The sequence below is a fragment of the Lutra lutra genome, chromosome 8 (genome assembly GCF_902655055.1).
Source record: "Lutra lutra chromosome 8, mLutLut1.2, whole genome shotgun sequence".
Classification (NCBI taxonomy): Eukaryota; Metazoa; Chordata; class Mammalia; order Carnivora; family Mustelidae; genus Lutra; species Lutra lutra.
Genome location: NC_062285.1, coordinates 137,159,327 through 137,166,045, shown reverse-complemented (window position 1 = coordinate 137,166,045; position 6,719 = coordinate 137,159,327). Strand labels below are relative to the sequence as shown.

Genomic DNA, 6,719 nt, shown 5'->3' with positions numbered 1-6,719 from the left:
TGCCTGCCTGCCTCTCTGCCTACTTGTGATCTCTATCTGTCAAATAAATAATAAAATCTTAAAAATAAATAAATAAATAAGAGCTCTCCCCAGAAACTGCACCCGCCATTACATATCCCCTTGGCCAGAATGTAGTTTACACAGCTACACCTTGCTGCAAGGCAACCTTGGAAATATGGCCTTCATTATGAGTGGTCACGTGCAAACCTAAATTTTACAGAAAGTGGAAAACATAGATTGGGAAACCAATACTTTTCTCTGCCATGTCCTACCCTTTTGTCCATGCATATGAAAGATGATTGTACATTTTTTTTTAAGATTTTATTTATTTATTTGACAGAGAGAAATCACAAGTAAGCAGAGAGGCAGGCAGAGAGAGAGGAGGAAGCAGGCTCCCTGCTGAGTAGAAAGCCCGATGCGGGACTCGAACCCAGGACCCGGGATCATGACCTGAGCCGAAGGCAGCGGCCCAACCCACTGAGCCACCCAGGCGCCCCTGATTGTACATTTTTATTTGCACAGGATAGTCATGATTTACACTGTTATCCCACATAATTATTGACAACATTCCTTTTCACTCAAAAGTGAAAAAAGGGAGAAAAACTGGTCATTCCTCAAAAAATTCAACATAGAAACATATCCAGAAATTCTATCCTAGGTACATACACAAAAGAATTGAAAGAAGGGACACAGATTACTTCGACAACCATATTCATAGCAGCATTTTTCATCATAGCCAAAAGAGGGAAACGACCAATTGTCCATGACCAATTGATAAACAAAATGTAGAATATATGTGCAATGGAGTATTATTCAGCCATAAAAAAGAATTAAGTACTAATTCATGCTATAACATAGATGAACCTTGAAAACATTATGCTTAGGGAAAGAACCCAGACACAAAGGACAGATACTGTATGGTTCTGCTTGTATTTAATGGGTACAGAGGTTTGTTTGTTTGTTTGTTTAAGATTTTATGTATTTATTTGACAGACAGAGATCACAAGTAGGCAGTGATCTGAGACAAAGGCAGAGGCTTTAACCCACTGAGCCACCCAGGTGCACCAAGGGTACAGAGTTAATATTTGGGATGATAAAAAAATTCTGGGAGTGGCTACAAGAGCACAATAATGTGAATGTACTTAATGCCACTAAACACTTAAAAATGGTTAAAATGGTGAATTTTATGATATGTTTATTTTACCATAACAAAAGAAAAGGGAAAAACCAAAACTTGAGGTATTTACAAAGAGAAAAGAAGGCATAAATGTCCATACAAATACTGACTATTCAGAGCAGCTTTACCGTGGAAACTGGAAACACGACAATGGTACCCCAGCAGGTGATTGGATAAGCAAACTGTGGTACAGCTGCACAGTAAAACACGACTCAGCTGGAGTACGACTCAGCCATCAAAAAAATAGGAAATCTTGCTATTTGCAATGGAGGGAATGGAAGTAGAGGGTATTATGCTAAGCGAAGTAAGTCAATCAAAGAAAAACAATGATCATATGATCTCATTCATATGTGGAATTTAAGAAACAAAACAGGATCATAGGGGGAGAGAGGAAAAAAATAAAACAAGACAAAATCAGAGAAACCACAAGAGACTCTTAATCACAGGAAACAAACCGAGGGTTGCTGGAGGGGTAGGGGGATGGGGTGACTGGGGGATGGGCATTGAGGAGGGCACCGTGATGTATGTAACGAGCACTGGGTATTATACAAGACTGATGAGTCACTGTCCTCTACCTCTGAAGCCAATAATACATTATATGTTAATTAATTGAATTTAAATGAAAAAAAGTAAGAAAAAAACACTGCTCAGCAATATAAAGGAATAAACTGCTGAGACATACAACATAAATGAATCTCAATTATGCTGCATGAAAGAAGCCAGACAAAAAGGAGTAAACAGTGTTTATATATAGATCTATATAAAATTTACATAACATTCTAGAAAATGCAGGCTAACAAACGGTGACAGAGGATCGGTAGTTGCCTGGAGGGGGGGGGGTACAGGTAGCGACAGGAAAGTTTACCAAGGCACACAAGGAGTTTTGGGAAGGGAGACAGATATGTTTCTTATCTTCATCGTGGAGACAGTTTCGTGGACATATATAAACGTCAAAACTCTTCAATTTGTATACTGAAATATGTGCAATTTTTTTATTTGCCGAGTATACCTCAATAACACTATTAAAATAAATATGCGTGCATACTTACATTAATATATGAAGAGATAGGGGCGCCTGGGTGGCTCAGTGGGTTGAGCCGCTGCCTTCAGCTCAGGTCAGGGAGCCTGCTTCCTCCTCTCTCTCTGCCTGCCTCTCTGCCTGCTTGTGATCTCTGTCTGTCAAATAAATAAATAAATAAAATCTTTAAAAAATATATATATATATATATGAAGAGATAATATAAGGAAGTGTTCTGGTTTGGGCAGTATGTCCCATGGTCACCCTATATACATCCTTCTTTCCATATATAGAGCACACTCACCTGTGCCCAGTAGAGAACCCCCAAATCTCACTGCACCCCGCTCAAAGTCTGTAACCATCCACCAGCTCCAGATGTCGGTGCAATTTACGAACTAAAAGTCGAACTCTCATTTAAACACACACCAGTGGCGTAGAAACAAGATAATCCCCCCCGCCACAAACGACCATTCTGAAAATTAAAGGCTATGAAACACACAGCAGATGATGGTCTACTGCAATCCATAGTGTCTTCTGAGTGGGGACAGGGAAGATTCCCTTCTCTGGCAGTAGAATTAGTTCCTGTGTAGACTTAATGTGACAGCCGCTAGCTCTTCCTACTGGTGTCCTGCATGGAATCAAGGGGTGAGTGTCACAGATGTTTGCAGGCCGAGCTAGTGGTTTCTTTGCAGATATAATTCTTTCAAACACTTAAATGGCTTTCAGGCTATTTGCTTCAAGTGCAAATGACCACAGCCAAAGATCTCACCTAGATAAAACTTTTAAGCCTGGGTACTTTGGTTTTTTACAAATGAGCCTCTGTGTTGAGCCTAATGGCAGCCATCTTCATTCCTCCTGAAATAGGGTGGGAAAGCAGCATCCTTTAATCCTGTTTTTGCCTTCAGGCTCATGGCCTCTGGGAGAAAGTTAGTCTAATCTCCTGCTACTGCTCCCTTGCCACTCCCTATAGCTACTTAGGTTTGAAATACCAAAACAGATGGCTTCTTTCAGCTGTGAAAGTCTTCTCCATGCTCTGGAACTCTTGGACAACTTGGACTATGAACCACCAGTGGAGTATCTTTCTTTCTACCTCTGCCAAAGATTGGGGGACTTCAGCCTGTGCCCCCCTCCAGTAAGACCTAAAAAGCAGCAAACAGCACCCAAAACACAGGAAGACTGAATTTTCCCAACTAGTTATCCAGTATTCCTGCCTTGTTTGGAACTTGCCTTCCAAGGGTGCGGGAGCTTGTGACCCATGAGTGTGTAGTGAAGTCAAGTGGGTCACAGCCAATTTTTCATGTTTTTTTTTTTTTCCCGATTTTTCATTTTAAGGAGCTAGAATAGAATAGAAGATATTAGATGCAGGCAGCTGGGGGCAGGAATAGAAGCTCAGCTACATTGAATTCCTTACTCAGGCTGCTGCTAGCTTTCTGGCCCATGCCCCTTTGATAATGGGTGGCCTCTGTCCTCAAGCATCAAGATAGTATCTACAGTGCATGGCAGAAGTTTGGGGAGAGATGAAGGAGGAGGCAAAGGGGACACCCAGTCTCTTACTCTCTGTTCCTAGAAGCCACCAGACAGCATCTCTACTTAATATCCCACCCACAAGAGCTTAGACACCGGGCCACAGTTAATGCAGGACAGGGAGAGATGTGGTTTTTATCCTGGGCAACATGTCCATCTAAAAGCTATATTAAATGGAAAAAATGAAAGAGGCTGTTAATTATAAGGCAACTGACAATGCATGAATATATGTAGATTTTTTTTTCAAATTACTAATTTCAAGGCATCATGGGTGCTAATCAATTTCAAAACTCTCAGAGCTGGGCGTCTGGGTGGCTCAGTCCGTTAAATGTCTGCCTTCAACTCAGGTCATGATCCCAGAGTCCTGGGATCAAGTCCTACATCAGGCTCCTTGCTCTGCAGGGAGCCTGCTTCTCCCTCGTCCTCTGCCTGCCATTCCCTATGCTTGTGCTCTCTGTGTGTCATATAAATAAATACTTAATTAAAAACAAACAAACAAACAAAAGCTCTCAGAGCTATTCTCACCTAGGAAGTAGACACTGTGTTCTTGGTCTGCCTTTGATCCATTCCCACCAATAGTGTCTCCAGAGCCCCAGCTCTTCAACCACCAGTATAGGGCTTACACTTAAAAATGGAGTCAAGATTCCCAGGTGCAAATCCAGACTATACCCTTACGAGCCACGTGACTTTTGTTGGCAAGTTATTTTAACACAGTGTCTCCTTCCTGGGCCCTAAAATAATGGGAGACCAATAGTTCCATAGCAGAGCATTTTTATGAAGATGAAATATGGATTTGCATGTAAGGAAGTGGAGAGCCAGGCACATGGTTAGCTCTTAATAAATGATAATTCTAGTTCATTATTCAGTATCATCTTGCTACCCCAAGGCTAAAACTTCCCCACACGTGAGAATCTTCTAGAATGTGTCTGTGGTGTCAGCCCCATTTTCCATCCCATGGTCCCTTTCTTATTTTGTAATAACATTGTTTCCAATTAAAAAGTAATACAACCTAACAATTTCACCTCTAGGAGTCTATTTTAGAGACTCCCATGAGCACACAAAGATGCACCTGGAGGGCTGGCATTGTTTGTAACAGTAACAAATTAGAAAACAACTATAGATAAGAGGGTATTTAAAAATTAAGGAACAGCCAGACTCTGGAATCTCATGAAGACATTAAAAGACCTAGACTGGGGCACCTGGGTGGCTCAGTGGGTTAAACCTCTGCCTTCGGCTTGGGTCATGGTCTTGGGGTCCTGGGATCGAGCCCCCATCGGGCTCTCTGCTCAGCGGGGAGCCTGCTTCCTCCTCTCTCTCTCTCTGCCTGCCTCTCTGCCTACTTCTGATCTCTCTCTCTCCCTCTGTCAAATAAATAAATAAATTCTTAAAATAAATAAATAAATTTTAAAAATGTCTATTTTTTCAAATGTCTATTTTTTATGTTTTTTTAAGATTTATTTATTTGACAAGGAGAGATCACAAGTAGGCACAGTGGCAGGCAGAGGGAGAGAGAGAAGCAGGCTCCCCACTGAGCAGAGAGCCTGATGGGGTTCGATCCCAGGACTCAGGGATCATGACCTGAGCCGAAGGCAGATGCTTAACTGACTGAGCCACCCAGGCGCCCCTTAAATGTCTATTTTTTAAAAAAGATCTCAAACAATAACCTAAACTTTCACCTTAAGAAACTGGGTGGGGGGGAAGCACACTAAACCCAAAGCGAGAAGCAGGAAGGAAATAATAAAGGTTAGAGCAGAAATAAATGAAGTAAAGAAGATAAAAAAAAAAAAAAACAGGGGCACCTGGGTGGCTCAGTCGGTTAAGCGGCTGCCTTCAGCTCAGGTCATGATCGTGGGGTCCTGGGATTGAGCCCCACATTGGGCTCCCTGCTCAATGGAGAGCCTACTTCTCCCTCTCCTTCTACCTGTCGCTCTGTCTACTTGTGCTCCCTCTCTCTATCTCTCTGTCAAATAAATAAATGAAATCTTTTTTAAAAAAGAGAAAAAAAGGAGAAAATCAATGAAGCTCAAAGTTGGTTCTTTGAAAAGATCAACAGAAGTAATAACCTTTTAGTTAGACTGACCCAGAAAAAGGAGAGGAGATTAAAATTACAAAATTCAGAAATGAGGGGACATAGACACAAAACTTAGAAAAATAAAAAAGATTATAAAAGGAAAGTATATAGGGAAATGCTGCTCAGAGGGCACAAGCTTTCAGTTATAAGATGAATAAACGTTGGGGATATACTGTATAGCATGGTGGCTACAGTTAATAACACCATGTTGTATACTTGAAATCTGCTAGAAGTATAGACCATAAGTGTCTTTAGGACACACACAAAAGGGGCAACTCTCAGAGGTGATGGATGTGTTAATTAACCTGACTGTGGTAATCGTTTCCCAAGGTATACATATGTCAAATTGTCATGCTCTATACCTTAAATGTATATGATTTTATTTGTTAATTATACCTGAATAAAGCTGCATACAAAAAAAAGGGGGAAAAGGAGGATATTATTAACAACTTTGCTCCAACAAATTAGAGATTTTAAATGAAATGGATAAATTCTAGGAAAACACACACAAAAAAACTGACTGAAGGGGCACCTGGGTGGCTCAGTGGGTTAAAGCCTCTGCCTTGGGCGCCTGGGTGGCTCAGTGGGTTAAGCCGCTGCCTTCGGCTCGGGTCATGATCTCAGGGTCCTGGGATCGAGTCCCACGTCGGGCTCTCTGCTCAGCGGGAAGCCTGCTTCCCTCTCTCTCTCTGCCTGCCTCTCCATCTACTTGTGATCTCTCTCTGTCAAATAAATAAATAAAAAATCTTTAAAAAAAAAATAAAGCCTCTGCCTTCAGCTTGGGTCATGATCTCGGGGTCTTGGGATCGAGCCCCGAATCGGGCTCTCTGCTCAGCAGGAAGCCTGCTTCCCCCCACCCCCCTCTCTCTACCTGCCTCTCTGCCTACTTGTGATCTCTGTCTGTCAAATAAATAAATAAAATCTTTAAA

The 6,719-nt window shown here is 41.7% G+C and overlaps 1 long non-coding RNA gene across 1 annotated transcript in view; it reads right to left on the bottom strand.

The window, feature by feature from the left end:
- Positions 1-2,481: 2,481 nt before the first annotated feature.
- LOC125107884 (uncharacterized) overlaps positions 2,482-6,719 on the bottom strand; it is a 33,897-nt gene continuing 29,659 nt past the window's right edge. The window contains exon 4 of the long non-coding RNA XR_007129682.1: positions 2,482-2,823. This is a non-coding gene — a long non-coding RNA (uncharacterized LOC125107884). The remainder of the gene's footprint in view (positions 2,824-6,719) is intronic.